The following is a 17,626-nucleotide window of genomic DNA, read 5'->3' as shown; positions in this document are numbered from 1 at the left end:
TTAAGGAGGAAGGAAAGAGTCAGTATTTTGTACAATGTGGTATTTTATTTAATTTTTAGTTGTCATTTTAAGAAATAATCTCTCCTCTCACAGAGGCCAGTCACTTAGATCTTGTTTAAACTAAGCTTTCCCTCCCTAGGAATGGCAGAGAATTCTACAACTTTTCAGCCCCAATAGGTATCATGAGTGAGAATGCTAGTGTAAATCACGCTCCAGGCAACCACTGCTGTTCTAACCACTGTATCATCAAAGCTGACATTTTAAGCACCATTAGATGACAGTTAGACTTTCAGGTTAAACAACAATGCTTAAAATGATGACGTTCAGCTAAAGTCCTGTCTGCACTAGTGATCCCACTATTTCTACCAACTGTGCAACTGAACTGGTGATGGGAAGTTTGGGGCCAGAAAGATTAGACACTCTCAATCAAGCCAATACACTGCCCAGCAGGGACTCTAAACCTTAAAGGCATGTCTACACAGCAAAGAAAAATCCACCAACTGACTCAGGATCCCGGGGCTCAGGCTGCAGCGCTGTTTCACTGCTGTGTAAACTTCCAAGCTTGAGCTGGAGCCTGGGCCTCTCACCCGGCAGGGTCCTAGAGCCCAGAAGTTTACACAGCAATAAAACAGCCCCACAGCCCAACCCTCAGAAGCCCGAGTCAGCTAGCATGGGCCAGCCATGGGTGTCTCAGTGGTGTGCAGACATACCCTAACAGTCTATAATGCTCACAAAATAAATTTACACAAATCCAAGCGACATGGAAGCCTCTTAATTTTCCAGCCTCTGAAATAGTCTCCCTGTTGCCACAATGAGAAAAAAACCCAGTTACCTACCTTTCTTAACTGTTGTTCTTCTAGATGTGTTGCTCATGTCCATTCCATGTTAGGTGTGTGCACGCTGCATGTACCACTGATGGAAATTTTTCCCCTAGTGGTATCCATAGGGTCGGCTCTGGCGCCCTCTGGAGTGCTGCGCTCATGCGCCAGTATATGAAGCGCCACCAGCCCTACACCCTCTCAGTTCCTTTTTGCTGTCAGTTCCAATGGCAAGTAGGAGGTTGGATCATGGAATGGACATGAGCAACATATCTCAAAGAACAACAGTTACAAAAGGTAGGTAACCATTTTTTCCTCTTCGAGAGCTTGCTCATGTCGATTCCATGTTAGGTGACTCACAAGCAGTATCCCTGGAGGTGGGCTCGGAGTTCATGGTCTTGCGGCTTGCAGCACTGCTCTACCAAAACTTGAGTCATCCTGTGCCTGCTGGGTAATGGCATAATGGGACGCAAATGGAGGTGGTGCACACATACCTAACATGGAATCAACATGAGCAAGCACTTGAAGAATACACCTCTACCCCAATATAACGCGACCCGATATAACACGAATTCGGATATAACACGGTAAAGCAGTGCTCCGGGGGGGGGGGGGCTGCGCACTCCAGCGGATCAAAGCAAATTCGATATATCGCGGTTTCACCTGTAAGCAGAGTCAGGATGAGCTCTACCCTGACATCTGGTGGTGAATTATGGCGAGTGTGGAAAAGAACTCCAGGGGCTGATCTTGTTTGCAGAGGCACACCCACTCGCCTGGCATGAAACAACAGCAACTGAAAGTGGTTACTTTGGCTGGTGTGGGATCCCCAGTTTCTCTGTTATTGGGGCAGGAAGAATAAAGTTTTGTTACCCTGATTCTGTGAATCAAGGCCAGTGGAACTGTTGTATGACAGAAGGACTGAGTGAGTCCTTCACCATTACCTAAGTAGCACTTGCTTGACAAGGGGCATGGGTTACAAAACCCAGTGAATTGAGAGAGGATGGGGACAGGTATTTGTACCTGATGGGATGGGCCCCCTCTGAGGGTTTGAAACACCCATTGCACTACCTCCTCTCTCCACTGTTGAATGTCAGAGCTAACTTTGATTCCATCAGGAGTCTAGTTACAGGCTGCTGAGCTGAATTCACTTTGGGCCAATGGTGCACCAGCACTGGGGCTCCCCTACTATGAGCTGAAATCGCTAAGAGCTGAAATCACAAAAGAGCTAAAGTTATTAAGAGCTGAGATCACTGAGTGCTGTGTAAACTAGTGTGGGAGCCTGAAGCTATATTGCTAAGCAGCTGGCGGAGCAATTTGTGGGGAGGAGCGGTGCGGAGCCTTGCGGAGCCGGTTGGAGCGGCCCAAGGAACGGCGAGCGGAGCTGTTTGTGGGGACGGCTGGAGCGGCTCACAGGTCGGTGAGCAGAGCGGAGCAGTTTGTGGGACAGCAGGAAGTGGACTGGCTCGTGGTGAAGGCTGCGGCGGAACCCCACGGAGAGACGGCCGGCCGGCCTTGGATCACGTAAGGTGCCCCTTAACACCCTGCGTGCCCCCCCCTTTTGCTCTGGGGCTGCACTAACCAGGGACAGAGACTTTGGGGTTTGTTGGACTTTTGGGACTTTGGGTGGTTGCTGGACCCAAGAGACTTTGAGGGTGTTGGACTTTGGGGACTCTGGGTGATTTTTGGGTTGCTGGATTCAAGAACCAAAGGGAAAGGACACAGCCCAATTTGCTGGGGTGGGTCTTTTGCTCATGGTTTGTGTTATGAATCCTGTTTGTGGTGTTTTTTTCCAATTTAATGCTGATGTCGTTTACCTCATGTTATTAAACATTTTCTGCTACACTCAGACTCCGTGCTTGCGAGAGGGGAAGTATTGCCTGTTAGAGGCACCCAGGGGGTGGTATGTAATTGTCCCAGGTCACTGGGTGGGGGCTCGAGCCAGTTTTGCATTGCGTTATTGAAACGGAACCCCTAGATACAGAACCCGGCCCTTGTTGCTGCCAACTTAGATGGGCAGAAGGGTTACACACCTATAAGGCGGTAAGATTTTTTGGCTCCCGAGGACAGCGTTATATCGGGGTAGAGGTGTATTTACATTCTTTGAAGTGTTTTAAACAGTCCTCCACATTAATATAATTGTTGTGGTATTTTCTTTCAAGCCCCTCCTCCACATTACTGTGTGGAAGTCTAATACTACACTATATTCCTAATGCAGCAAAATTAGAACTAAACAAATTGCTAAATGTTCCTTTCAGAAAATTAACAAGTGAACCTAAAACTGCAGATGACAGACCCAGTACCTGCATCCAACTAAGGCCAGGTCTACACTATAAATTTACAATGGTATAACTACAGTATAACGGTATGAAAAATCCACACCCCTGAGTGTCGTAGTTATACCAACCTAACCCCCGGTGTAGACAACTGAGTTGACAGGATGGCTTCTCCTATTGACATAGCTACCCGCCTCTCGCGGAAGTGGAGGACCTACACCAAAGAGAGAAGTCCTCCCGCCGGAGTAGGTATCGTCTTCATTGAAGCGCTGCACCAGTGCAGCTGTTCCACTGCAGCCTTTACGCGTAGACATGCCCTAAGTGATTCAAGTAAGAACTCTGCCATGCCACTACCCATTCTTGGTTGCACACCATAGTAAGTCAGTGTTTCTAATTTGTAGAGCCCTGCGTGGACATATATAAAGTGGATATTTGTGGATTTGCAAGGCTCTACTAATTTGTCCATGGATTTTCCTCATAGCATTAGCTAACATTTTTGAGCGCTCTTCAGTGATTATGTATTACTAGAATAGGTGGAAGACTGACTGGTGGTGTGTGTCAGTGATTTGATAATCAGCTTGCAGTCTCAATCAGTCTTCTGCCAGTGGTGTCATCTTGATCAGTTCTCTCAGGTTTTGTCTACACTACAAAGTTTTGTCAGGAGGTGTACACACTACAAAGCTATTTTTGGCGGAAAAATCCTGCTCTTTTGCCGACAAAATAAAACCACCTCAACCAGAGACATAAAGCCTTTTGCGACAAAGCGTTGTTGTAGACACCGTTTGTCTGACAGAAGTGGTTTCCGCCAGTATCCCACAATGCCGTGACCGCTCTGCTCACTGTTTTGATCTCTGCTGCCCTGCAGGAATGCACCCCTCCCCTTTCGAAGTTCCAGGAAGCATCTGACAGCTGAGTGTGCTGCTCCCTTTGTGGAACAAAGAACAAATCATTGGAATGCTCCTGTTCTGCCCTGCTCTAGGAACACAGTGGCAGGCAGACTGCTGCTGCAGGGGGGAGAGGGACTGCTGTGCTGCTTTGACATTCCTCAGCACCGAGAGCTCGCAGGGCTCCCGGCAGCTGAGGAGGCTGCGGGGAGGGAATCACAAACTGCTTTGGGAGAGACTGCTGTGCGGAACAGAGCCGGGGGCTGACTTGGGGGGGGGGGTGTCCCCCTCCTCCTTCCTCAGAATAGGTCAGTCAGCCTGCTGTCTCCCCCAACCTAGACACACCACTCTCCTCTCCCACCCCCCACCCCCTTCAGTTGAAAAAGCAGCTGATAATCTAGTAGGATGCCCCTGGAAGGATGGGATTGAGAAACCTGCATCATGTGACACTGTCCCTGCCTCAGGGAGGCATTGCAAACCCTTCCCAAAGCACCCTGCGGCCAGTTGCATAGTGGGATAGCTACCACAGCGCACTGCTCTCTGTGTCGATGCAAGAGCTGCTAGTGTGGATGCACTCTGCCGACACAAGGAACTAGTGTGGACATGCAACAGCGGTTTAATTAAAGTGCTTTTATTAAAGCAGCATAACTTTTGCCAACAAAACTTTGCAGTGTAGACAAGGCCTCAGAAATAGAAAGCACTGACTAACACTCCAATGAAGTAAACAGAACAACAGAAGGGAGGAAAGCATGACAATAGAAAGGTCATTCCCATTCTTCATTTAGAATGGATTAGTAGTGTAATTCATATAAAGAAACTATTTTCATATGAAGTGAGAAAAGGCACTGATAGCATAAACAGATGTCTGTTCAAAGCTACATTTCCCCAAGTAAGTCTTCTAGTGCCCAGATCTTATTCACGAGTTGTTCCATTGAGTTCACCTAGGATTTACAGAATACATAATCACTCAGCTTTGTAACATTAGTCCTCTTTAAATTATCTCTTATCAGATAATGTTCAGTCATTAACTTACCAAATAAAGTCGTGTTCAGCCAAAGTAAGAAAACGGTTAGATTAATCATTCCTGAAAAACATTTAGATAGCCCTGACACAATGAACTCTTTAAACGGGAGGAGACTAACCAGATACCCTCACTGTAACGTATTTCATGATAAACCACAACATAAGTATGCTTGCAGTTCATCATTACATTCTTCAAAGCTTAGTCAGCAATCTCAAATTGCATTGTTGACTGTGTGTACCAAGTTAACATATTTATAATATGGGTAAAATAAGCCACCTCAAATGATGGATGGAAGACTTAATTAGCATCTGTTAAATGCTTCGAGATCCTTGAATGACTGGCGCTTTAAATGCTAAGTATTATTTATGTTCACGAGTAAGCCTATGAGAGATGGGGGAGCTGATGATTTCAAGGTGGATGTGACAGACCTACATGTGAGAAAATGCACAATGACTGGTGGTCAGGAATACTATGTGACAGGAGAAATTTCAAGAGTAACAAAGGAAGCATTGGGGGAAGGTTGCTAGTTTCCTTGCAAAAACCCTAAAAAGTTATTCTAAGATAGTAAATAGCTTGTCAGTAGTGAACAAATCAATGTAGGTAGAATTTTAACACAGGTGAAAACTTACTAAGATATTAAGAATGGAGTGATGCTGAAAGAATTTTTAGCAGTAAATGTTTGTAAAGAACTTTTTTTATATGTATAAATTGCTCTGAGAGATCTATTAACAGAAATGCTGGATAAAGAATATCAAGGGAAACAAGCAATTGCTCTGAAAGAAATATTAGCAGTAAAGCACAAGGATAATATTAGGAAAGTAGAGCAATTGCTCTGGGAGAAAAATGGGTTTTAAAATGCTAGGCAAACACCATTAAGATCTGAAGTGATTATTTGGAGAGATGTATAAAAGATGAAGTCTGTGCATTTATTTAGAGACACTAGTATATTTTAGGGTTACCATATTTCAGCAAGCAAAAAAGAGGACGGGAGGAGCCCCGCCCTAGCCCCGCCCCTGCCCCTCCCACTTCCCGCCCCCCTCAGAACCCCCAATCCTCCCCCCGTTCCTTGTCCCCTGACTGCCCCCTCCTGGGACCCCTGCCCCTAACTGCCTCCCAGGACTCCACCCCCTACCTAAGCCTCCCTGCCTCTTGTCCCCTGACTGCCCCCTCATGAGACCCTCTCCCCATCCTAACTGGCCCCCTAGAACCCTACCCCCTACCTGTACCCTGATTGCCCCAACCCTTATCCACCCCCCCACCCCCAGACAGACCCCTGGGACTCCCATGCCCCATCCAACCACTCCCCACCCCCTGACAGCCCCCCCCAGAACTCCCGACCCATCTAAACCCCTCTGCTCCCTGTCCCCTGACTGCTCCGATCCCTTTCCCCACTCCTGCCCCCTGACAGCCCCCCCCCCCCAGAACTCCCAACCCCCCCCCGTCCTTGTCCCCTGACTGCCCCCTCCTGGGACCCCTGCTCCTAACTGCCCTCCAGAACCCCACCCCCTACCTAAGCCTCCCTGTTCCTTGTCCCCTAACTGCCCCCTCCTAAGACCCCCCACCCTAACTGCCCCCCAGGACCCTACCCCCTACCTGTACCCTGACTGCCCAAAACCTTCTCCACCCCCCCCAAAAAGCCCCCCCCGAACTCCCGACCCCCCCCCCGTCTCTTGACTGCCCCCTCCAAAATCTCCCTGCCCCTTCTCCTGCCCCCTGGCCCCCTTACCCTGCCGCTCAGAACATGGTGTTGGGCTCTGTGCGGAGCCGGACACGTGGCTGCGCTCCCCAGCGCAACACACAACCCGGTCCCACCCCACCCAGTGCTGCCGGAGCGGGGCGCTGGGCAGCAGGGGAGGAGGAGCTGCCGAGGCCCGATGCAAACGGCCCGGCAGGCCGGCCGGCTCAGAATGCGGGGGGGGGGGGGGGGCGGGGAGGAGGAGCCCTACAGCTGCTCCGGAGTCCAGCCCGGCAAGCTGCGGGGGAAGGGCTCTGGCGGCCAGAGCCCCATGCGAGCGGCTGAATTTCCTGCAGCCCTCCCAGCCGCGCCTCGCTCTGCATGGGGGGGAAATCCCGGACATTTTTAGTGATTTACAAATTCCCCCCCGGACGCTATTTTTAACACAAAAAGCAGGACATGTCCGGGTAAATCCGGACGAATGGTAACCCTAGTATATTTCATCATGGGGCAGCACTAACTGCTGAGACAGGACACAAATTGGTAAGCTCCTAGGATTTCTCTTTAAGAATCTTGCTAATCTTGTTAATCTTCCATATTTCTCTCTCCATATTTGGCAACCACAATACAGATAATAGTTGTGTAATGAGTTTGGTGGAGAATGCCAAAAGGAGCTAAAGATAAACACTAACAGGTCAGTTTCCTCCCAACTTTCTGAACGAGCTTTTAATGGAACAGACTGAATCAAAAATGACCATGCAGGTAGCAATGCTTTTTACTGTATACTCACTTAGATAAGATGAGGGAGATGGGAAAAGAAGAGGTCATATTTGGGAATCTCAAAGCTAAGGCAGGTACTCTGAGAAGCTATCATCCTTGACAGATGATATACTATCTCTAGCCTCATAGATACAGCCCATGCTCCAAAAATCTGAATCACTCTTAAGGTCCACAATTTTCTTTGCCATAATTTAGCAATGCTGGGTATTACTTGCTCTAAGTAAATTGTCCCTACATAGGCCCACCAGAGGGAACCAAGTGGAAGGATGTAACCTGCTTTATGGAGATTTGGGTATCTGAAATGTTAAATTTTAACACAACACACTATCCAATATGTCCAGGAGGTATTCAAAATCCCAATGAGAAGCAAACAGGGAGAGGGGGAAGGTAAAATAAGGACATCTTTGTTTCAGTTAAGAGACAGGACTGACAGTGCAAGAGATCCATCTGATTTATCGGACTTCTCTTTTTAGACATCTTCCTATAACAACATGAGCCTGGCTACATAAGGCAATATATCCAAAATACACTATTTAAAAAAAAAAATTAAAAATCTAGTAAAAAATCGTGGTCCTATATTCCAGCAAATTCAGTATCGTGTGACCAGAACTCCTTTTTTTAGGATGCTGGTTCTGCAGAAAAGCTCCTGAACAGAATAATGAAAAAAGCCAAGGCAAACAAGACTAATCAGAAGTTGTAGTCTCAGGAGGATAATAACTGCTTCAAAAAATACATAGTGATTCAAGTTTAATTTTAAACTAGACAGAAAACTATTAGAAACAGACTATTTACAGAGAAAGACTATGAGATGTATTAATTTTTAAAAATTAGTTGTACTGTAGTAGCATCGAGAATTCCCAGACAGGATCTGGGCGCCATTGTTCTAGATACAAAGACACACCCTGCCTTCAACGGCTTTTAAATCTTGGAGTCAAGAGGAGACCAACAGTTGAACTAAACAGAAACAGGGTGCGAATGAGTAGGAGGATGAGATAACAAAATTAACAGTTTATAAAACTAGAACTTTAAGTTCGCCACTTGCCCAACCAATGCAAGTAGTGATTTGCAGGCATCACGGCAGAGGTAGAATTTAAGTAAAGGTTTAGAACAGGGGTCGGCAACATTCGGCACGCGGCTCGCCAGGGTAAGCACCCTAGCGGGCCGGGCCAGTTTATTTACCTGCTGACGCGGCAGGTTCGGCCAATCACGGCCCCCACTGGCCGCGGTTCGCCGTCCCGGGCCAATGGGGGCGGCGGGAAGCGGCGCGGGCCGAGGGATGTGCTGGCCGCGGCTTCCCGCCACCCCCATTGGCCCGGGACGGCGAACCGCGGCGAGTGGGGGCCGCGATCGGCCAAACCTGCCGCGTCAGCAGGTAAATAAACTGGCCCGGCCCGCTAGGGTGCTTACCCCGGCGAGCCGCGTGCCGAACGTTGCCGACCCCTGGTTTAGAAAAAGGTGATAACTTAATGAGTTTTGAATGGAAGTTCTTCCCATGCATAGAGATCTGCAGGGGAGAAAAACAGGTGGGCAATCAAAAATGCCATTGCTGGCAAAGCAAAAATGGAGGCTAATGGCTCAATAAATTAGTAATCTGGTAGATAGGGCCGGGGTAAATGGTGAAGGGCCTTAAATGAAAAGACAAGGAGCTATTATTTGATGCAATGGAGAGAAGGCCATGGACAGAAAAACAAGTTAGGAAGATGATCCTAGCAATATTCTGAATGGAGTTCAGTGAAGCCAGTGTTAAGGCCAGTTGGACAGAGAGAAAATGCCAAATCTTTTAAATGCTGTATCATTACAAGTAGCAAGACATAGTCACACTAAATTGTTCCCTTCTTGGAAGTTTCCAAACAAGATAGCAATCTTTAATTAAGAGCAAGAAGCTATTTGAAACTTGATTCAAAACACAGTTCATGGACAGTAAGCATAGCTTATTAACAGTTCTAACAGGGAATTTCTCATTCTTCAATGGATTATATTTTAATTATTAATCATCAAATTACAATGGCATGAGTGCCAGTGCTTTTGCCTTTTTTCAAGCTGTAAATTGTTAGGGTTTGGAATTAAATGATGAGGTAGTAATACCGACAAAACATGTGATCCGAGATTATAAAAATTAAAGAAACCTGTGTATAACTGAACACTAAAAGAAAAAATGCATACTGCTCTTCCCTAGTTGGCATATCCTAGAGAGTGATTAAGTAGTCAGAGATGGAGAAAGATGCCAAAAATAATAATAATAATAATAATCTATGTAGGTTCCTATAAAGCACCCATCACTATAGTGTTTGAGAGCCTTGGAGCTTAACACACTAGGGCCTTTTTCAGGGAAAATAGGATTCAATTAGAAAATGTATTTACTAGGGGTATGGCAGGGTGCCACTCCCCTTCCAGTCTGGGTGTGCCACCATGCCTCAGTTTCCCATCCTTCTGGACTCTAGAAATATTCATATCCCAACCACAGGTGATTCATTTAACATTCTTCCCCTTTTCAACGTTTGCTTTATTAAGCTACAACGAGAAAACAGTTTGCTTGGCTCACCTACAGCATAATCAGTTCCTACCCTTGTCAGCTTGGTTTCACAAGTCAGTCCATTTACCTTGCCCAGACACCCCACAGTCCTTCCAGCCCTATTGGTAAGGTTTCCCTGAGCTGAAGAATCTTACAGCCCTCTCCTTAAGGCTTCACTAGACATTGGAGAACTTGCCAAGGGAGTGACTCCTTCCTCTCTGCTGTCTTCCAGCAACTGACATCTTATATGAAGTGAGAAAGGAAACCTTCCTTTTCTCTAAACTGTTTCCACCCTCCTCCCAAGTCCTTTTGCAATCACTGCAAACACCTATGTCCCTTCTTAAACAGTCCTTCCTTGCTAGCCCAGAGAGGAGGTCTATATATTTGGTCACTAGAAGTTAACCATGACCAGCTAAACGTTTCAGGACTTGTCCCTGTCATCACTAGGTACTAAAGATAGGTGTAACATCATATTAGTTGAAATTGGTTAGTTAACATTTTCTAATCATGTATTTTCACAGTATAGACTTGGTCTCAGAGTATAAGGATGCAACAGGAGAGAGTATGCAATAAGGGAAAGATAGCCTAATTGCAATTCTGTTGTGGGAGGGCTTTCACCTATCACAGCTCTCCATCTACCAGAGCCAGAAAGAATGGCTATTTTGTTTTTTTCTGGGCCTGCTGTGCTGCTATGTGCAATACTGACAGTATACCTACAGCTAAACTAACTATCCCTCTCTGATGTACATTTATAGCATCCATACCACGCAACCAATGGTGGACATTAGTCAATATTAACTGAAGAGCAGGAGAAAGACTGGCTGGCTTAGGAAGCTACTAAGACACAAGAGAGTCTTTCACCTGAAAGTCACAGGATCAAATATAGTAGCAGCCAAAAGTCATTAACATATGGCATCTCTTCAGTTCCCCCACGAAGAGGTTAACAATTGAAGCATATTGACTAGACAATGTGGGGAAGTTGCTGCTGATGCCTATGCTGTACCTGTTCTGTTGATAGTTTCATATATTCAATTCTCTCAATTTGGCACCCCTAATGAGCACAAACGTTTATTTTAAAATAATTGCAGAGGGACAGGAGAATTCCACCCTTTATTTTTACACACTGTTAAGACAAATAGATATGATAAGGGAAACTGTTTTATTTGTTGATAAGCAGCTGGGACTAGATGAAATCTTTCCAGGAATCCCCTATACGTTAAAAATAGAAGAGACCTACTAAGTTATCTAGCGCTGGCAGAGAGGGTAGACAATGCATACTCTGTGGATCAGACTGGACCAAGTACTTGTTGTTATTTTTAATGCATTACAAAAGCAAAAAGCTGGAAAATGTTTATGTTCCAACACAACAGCAATTAAATAACTTTAGAAATTCTTTTCGCCCATTCTTTCGCTGCATGAAAGATGAAAACCTGTACATCAAGATGCAGCCCAACGTGAATTAGAAAAAATAAGATTTATCTTCTCCCTACCTCCCCAGGGCTGCGGGAAGGGCGGCCAGCACATCCCTCGGCCCGCGCCGCTTCCCGCAGCCCCGTGGCCTGGAGCGGCGAACCACGGCCAGTGTGGCCACGATCGGCTGAACTTGCGGACGCGGCAGGTAAACAAATCGGCCCGGCTTTCCCTGAACAAGCAGTGGCCCGACTTTGAGAAGCACTGATCTAGACCATCCCTGACCGGTGTTTGTCTAACTCGCTCTTAAAAATCTCCAAGGATGGAGATTCCACAATCTCCCTGAGCAATTTATTCCAGTGCTTAACCACCCTGAGAGGAAGTTTTTCCTAATGTCCAACCTTAACCACCCTTGCTGCAATTTAAACCGATTGCTTCTTGGCCTATCCACAGAGATTAAGGAGATCAATTGTTCTCCCTCTTCCTTATAACAACCTTTTATGTACTTGAGAACTGTTATCATGTCCCCTCTCATTCTTCTCTTCTCCAGACTAAACAAACCCAATGTTTTCAATCTTCCCTCACAGGTCATGTTCTCTAGAACTTTAATCACTTTTGTTGCTCTTCCATGGACTTTCTCCAATTTGTCCAGCTCTTTTCTGAAATGTGGCACCCATAACTGGATACAATACTCCAGTTGAGGCCTAATCATCACAGAATACAGCAGAATAATTGCTTCTTGTGTCTTGCTTACAACACTCCTGCTAATGCATCCAAGAATGATACCTAAAAACTCGCTCTCATTAGCACTGACCAGAAAACTCTACCTCTCCTCTGATAGAAAAATTCAATAAGAGTACAACTCTACCAATTTTGCTGATACTGTACTTCACTCACTCAACCCAGAGTGGAGCTTTTTCTTTTAGTTACTGTTTTATTCGCCTCCACTTATGTCCACAGAGAACTTGAGCAGGACTGTTCCCTGAGCTTCAAGAGGAGATTTAAAATTGTGTCAAGCTCATATCTTCAACTTCAAGATATTCAAGAACACTACATAAATTTTACTCCTGACTTACTTGAGAAAGGGAGAAGTTTTATAATACAGCATTATTATTAAATTTGTCTTTACCTCCTTACAGGAAAAATGGAGTAGTCTTCAACTCCTCTGGGACTGTCCATTAACCCTTTTTTGCCAAAGAAAACCCCAATTCAGAAATCCCTCTGAATATATTTTTTTCAAAATTCCAATTATTAATATCTTCATTTAAAGTCGTAAGAGAAAAATAGAGACGAGCCCCTATAGCAACAATCCTGAAACATATAGGTATATTAAGCTCATAAAGACCTCCCCATAAAAAGTTTTCTTGATTCTCCCAGGTTGCCAAGAAATGAATTATATCTATTCTTTGTATTCAGTTCAACAAAACAAATATTGAAACAATGTTGTGTTAAAAAGAAACCTGCAAGTGTAGGGAAGTTCATGATAAGATACTAAATGTCCAAAATATAGACAAAAAAACATAACATAAATAGGCAGATTTGTAGTCCCCAAATATTGGACCAAGTAACTGAGCATGCTGCCATCTGCTACACTCTCCCTGCTAGGGTAGAGGGCAAGAAACCAGGCAACTAGGTTGGATCAGCATTTCCATCTGGTCCCCATCCAGACCCCAACATGGAGCCAGAAGCAATCCGAGCCAGGTGTTAGGGGGAAGAAGATCAGGAGATCTGGTTCCTTCACTTTCCAGACCCAAATATGGGTTTGAGGAGCAACAGGAACCTAGAGAGCTCCTTCCCTCCCTCCCCAGACACCTTCATAAGACCAGACACAGCTACATAGGATGAAAGCAGAGGTGCCAACTTTCTAATTTCCCCGGGGATGCTCGACCTCTGCTCTACACTAGGCCCTGCCCCCACTCCATCCCTTCTCCCAAGACCCCACCCCCACCTTGCCTCTTCCCACCTCCACCCCACCCCTGCCCCACTTCTTCCTGCCCCACTCCTCCCCCTCCCCCCCAGCACGCCACTGAACAGCTGATCATGGCAGGCGAGAGGCGCTGGGAGTGGGGAGGAGCTGATTGGCAGGACCACTATTTTTTTCCTGTGGATGCTCCAGCCCTGGAGTAATCACAGAGTCAGCGCCTATGGATGAAAGTTCCTTAATCACAGAGATTCCTCTGCAGTTCTCAACAAGCAGCTTAGAAGTTAGCAGGTCTTATTTCAGTACTGCCGCTGTTAGGCAGACATGCACCCAGAGGGAGATGGCCACAAGTATGTTTGATATTGCTGCTCATGGGCCACCTATCTGCCCTTGCTGACCCTTATAACATCAGCAGGGAAAGAGAAAAAAACTCTATCTGAATCGTAAAAAACAAACAACAACAACAACAAAAATCTACTGAGGACATGCTGTTTAAAAGAATACCCTAAAAAACTATTTAGAAAATTCAGGTTGACAGTATCCTTTAACCTTTAATCAAAAGGTAGAAAATGCCCTATGACACCTAAATAAAATGTTTACTATTCCCGCATAATAGGTAATTCCCATTAATACTTAAAGGGAAGCTCTCAGGTTAAAATATATTTTTAAAAAGCATTACTGTTAAAAACACTTAAATTTTAAGTAGTATTTTTAGTATCACTGACACTGTTTGTTCAGCTATTTTTCATTGATTAATCTATTTTAATTGTCCAACCTCAGCAAGTTCCACTTTGTTCTAGTGTATGAGAAACATGTTTCCATATTTGGATGGAAGGCACTGAAGAAGAATGTTCAAATCCAGATAAAACTGCTTTCCTTGATTCTCCTGCCACCCACACACACTTCATGAAAATATTTGTTAATAGTAGGCATCGTGATGCCTTTTCCCCTAAACTTTCTGACACTGCTGTATAAACAAGTTGCACACACATATTAAGGAAACAAAGGGCCCTTATGATATTCCTCAATTTTGGAGATAGAGGAAAGCCTAAGGGGTTTAATTCTGCACTTGATTTATTTTCACCTCAGGGAAACCCTTGCATTTATACAGATTCTACCTTAAAACCTGCCTCCATGTTTTTCATCTAGCATAACACAAAAACCAGCAACAAGTTTAAACATCTCAGCTGACCCATAGTACATTTTTATTATATCTGAGCTCCATGTGTTATTAGATTGTTTGATCATCAATCCTGCTTTTAAAGCATTTGCAATATACTTTACAAAAAGGATAAGGATGTCCACATGGTGGCGTAGTAGCCATGAAAAGTAAGAACTAATGATGACTCTAGAAAGAGAGTGTAGCTAACCAAATTACCTATGGAAGTGAAAAACAGATTGGTCAGGGTTTGTTTTTTGAGTTTTCACTAACAATACTGTTTGGCTTTCTAGCACTGTTTTTATTAACTTTAATTAACGTGTTCATTATGTTATACACAACTTTAAAGACAAAAAAATTAGATTTTGGACCTAAACTACTTGTTAATATTACTTTAAAACACCTATCATGTCAAGGATGCAAAGTTGTAGATGATATTAACTGTTAATTTTCATACAAATTACTAAAAAAAAAATAACAATGGATATGTGCTTGAAAACTTCATAAAAGCAGCCAGTAATTAAGTTTCCATTCAAGTAACATTGACTCATTTCCCAGAGAACTCAAAGTTAAGGACAATCTGCCCTTAGCAGAGCATACCCACATCACTGAAAGTTATGTCAGAATATATAAACATCACACTATTCTATTATACTGAGACACCATATTAGGCAAATTAAGAATAACCCCTACATTTTCCAGCAAATGCACTATATTACAGTTAATTTATGTGTTGTATTGAGATACATCCGTGAAAGCTGGGTTGCATACATCTTATACATTAGGCTGGGGTAGGGGTGGGAAAACTACGGCCCGTGGGGTAGATCCAGCCCGCCAGGGCTTTGGATCCAGCCTGCGGGATTGCCACCCACGTGGCACCGCGGGGCTAAGGCAGGCTCCCTGGCCCCACGCCGCTCCCGGAAGTGGCCACCACCATGCCCCTGCGGCCCCGGGGGGGTGAGGGGCAGAGGGCTCCGCACGCAGCCCTCGCCTGTGGGTACCTCCCCCGCAGCTCCCATTGGCCGGGAACAGGGAAACCACGGCCAATGGGAACTTTGGGGGAGGTACCCACAGGCGAGGGCTGCGCGCAGAGCCCTCTGCCCCTCCACACACACACACTCCCCCAGGGGCCGCAGGGGCGTGGTGGTGGCCGCTTCTGGGAGCAGCGCGGGGCCAGGGCAGGCAGGGAGCCTGCCTTAGCCCCACTGTGCACCACTGCTACCCCAAAGCCGCTCAAAGTAAGCAGCGCCGGGCCAGAGCCCACCCCGAACCTCTCCTGCATCCCGCACCCCAACCTCCTGCCACACCCCTCCTGCACCCCAACCCCCTGCTCTGAGCTCCCTCCCGCACTCCCTCCTGTACCCTAACCCCTTGTCCTGAGCCCCTTCCTGCACACCGCACCCCCTCCCACACCCCACACTCCCTCCTGCACCCCAACCCCCGGCCCCAACCCTACATTCATGGCCCTGCATGCAATTTCCCCACCCAGATGTGGCCCGCGGGCCAAAAAGTTTGCCCACCCTGGACTAGGACATACTAAGGACGTACTGTTTCTACTGAACACCATAAGTTTTAAACAAACCGACAGATGTTCGCTGCTTTATTTACTACTATAGTAGATTATCAAATCAAACTGCAAGGGTGTATTTTCATCAATTCTGCTGACAGGTGTTTTACCAGGCCATTCTCTACTTGTCAAGATGCATTCATTAGATCAGAACCACAGAAAGATGACAGTTCATGTAATGGAATTTTTTTTCCTTGAATGCTTTCAACATTTTATTGCCACATACAATGAATCATGCTTTGGAAATCAATGTTGTATAACACAAGTTTATTGCAGCTAGCTCGCTCTCTCTTTGTAGTCACTCTTATGCACATTCTTTTGTAGGACTATTTTTTCCTCTAATTGTCAAGTAATCCTTGGAGACAGAAAATGGTTTGTTAAATTTGTTGGCACCCACACTGGTGACATACCATGCCCCAATAGGAATGCAAACCACTCTAGAATGAAGAGACCCCAGGGATGGGCTCGGCATAGGAACATAAACAGAAGAAAAGGTACACAGAGGAGGGGGCTGGCCAGTTTGGGTAGACTGCTCCCATATTTTAAGGCTTAAGCTGTACGATAAACCAGGGTAGACAATAGGTGGACAGTGGGCCAAAGCTGAACCGCCAGATGCTTTTGAACAGACCGCATCTTTTTTATTTACTTATTATCATTATTGGTATTGCTGTGTGAAAAAGGTTTCTCTTGGAGTCTGGACCTTGCCTATATCTTGACCAAGAAATTTGGACGGTGACAAAAAATAGTTGATGATCCCTGATCTATACAGTGCTTCACCTCACTGCCATGTCACCCGCTCCAGCATGCGGCAGATAAACTTGCAGCCTGCCTGTACCCATAGCTAAAGAAGAAAGGAGGGTTTGTTTGTTTTGCGGCAGGGGCCCCCCTTTTCTCCTGTGGGAGGGGCCTGGAGAGATTCATTCTCCCCTCTTCGGGAGATCAACCCTCTTTACTTGCGTGTGCCTGGGCACATGGGGGTGTCTCTCCCCATCAGATGGGGGAGTGAGCCCCTTCTCCTCCCCGTGAGAGAATGGAAGGGGTTAGTCCCCCCCCCCCCCCCGCTCCCCATGCTCTGATCGGTGCGCATGCAGGGGAAGGGGCCACCCACGTCTCCCGTGTCTATGAAAGTAGAACTGGAGAGGAGTGAACACCTCGGGGGGGGGGGAGGGAGAAGAGGAGCCAGCGCCCCTGAGTCAGAGGGGAAGGGGAGTTAACAGGCGGGAGTCAGGGCGGCTGGCCCCTCCCCTCTCAGCCTCGTTTCACTTACTCCAATCCCGGGGAGAAGAAAACTCCGTCAGGAGAAAAAGCCGGGCCCCAGCGACAGCCACTTTTCACCTCACGACTGACAACAAGTACAACCCAGCTAGGGGAGGGGGAAAGCGGTCATGACCCGGAAATAGATAGGACTTCGGAAGTGAAGGCCCTGCGAAGTAGCGGTCACTGGGGGCGGAGCCTACGGCAGGACGTAGCTCTCACAAAGCGCATGCCCCAAGGGGGGGGAAAACACGAAACAGCGCTTGTGATTGGACCATTCAAATATAGGAAGCTGGATGATTGGGTGCTTCGAAGGTGTGGGCGTGGCTGGCGGGAAAGAGCGGGCAGT

The 17,626-nt window shown here is 46.2% G+C and overlaps 1 protein-coding gene across 2 annotated transcripts in view; it reads right to left on the bottom strand.

The window, feature by feature from the left end:
- CMC2 (C-X9-C motif containing 2) overlaps positions 1-17,385 on the bottom strand; it is a 43,748-nt gene extending 26,363 nt beyond the window's left edge. For both annotated transcript variants that reach the window (XM_065416706.1, XM_065416707.1), the window contains exon 1: positions 17,291-17,385. The gene's annotated coding sequence lies outside the window, so the exon portion shown is untranslated. The remainder of the gene's footprint in view (positions 1-17,290) is intronic.
- Positions 17,386-17,626: the final 241 nt, after the last annotated feature.

Source organism: Emys orbicularis, chromosome 14 (genome assembly GCF_028017835.1).
Source record: "Emys orbicularis isolate rEmyOrb1 chromosome 14, rEmyOrb1.hap1, whole genome shotgun sequence".
NCBI classification, from domain to species: Eukaryota; Metazoa; Chordata; order Testudines; family Emydidae; genus Emys; species Emys orbicularis.
Note: the sequence above shows the minus strand (reverse complement) of the source record. Positions and strands in the feature narration are given on the sequence as shown.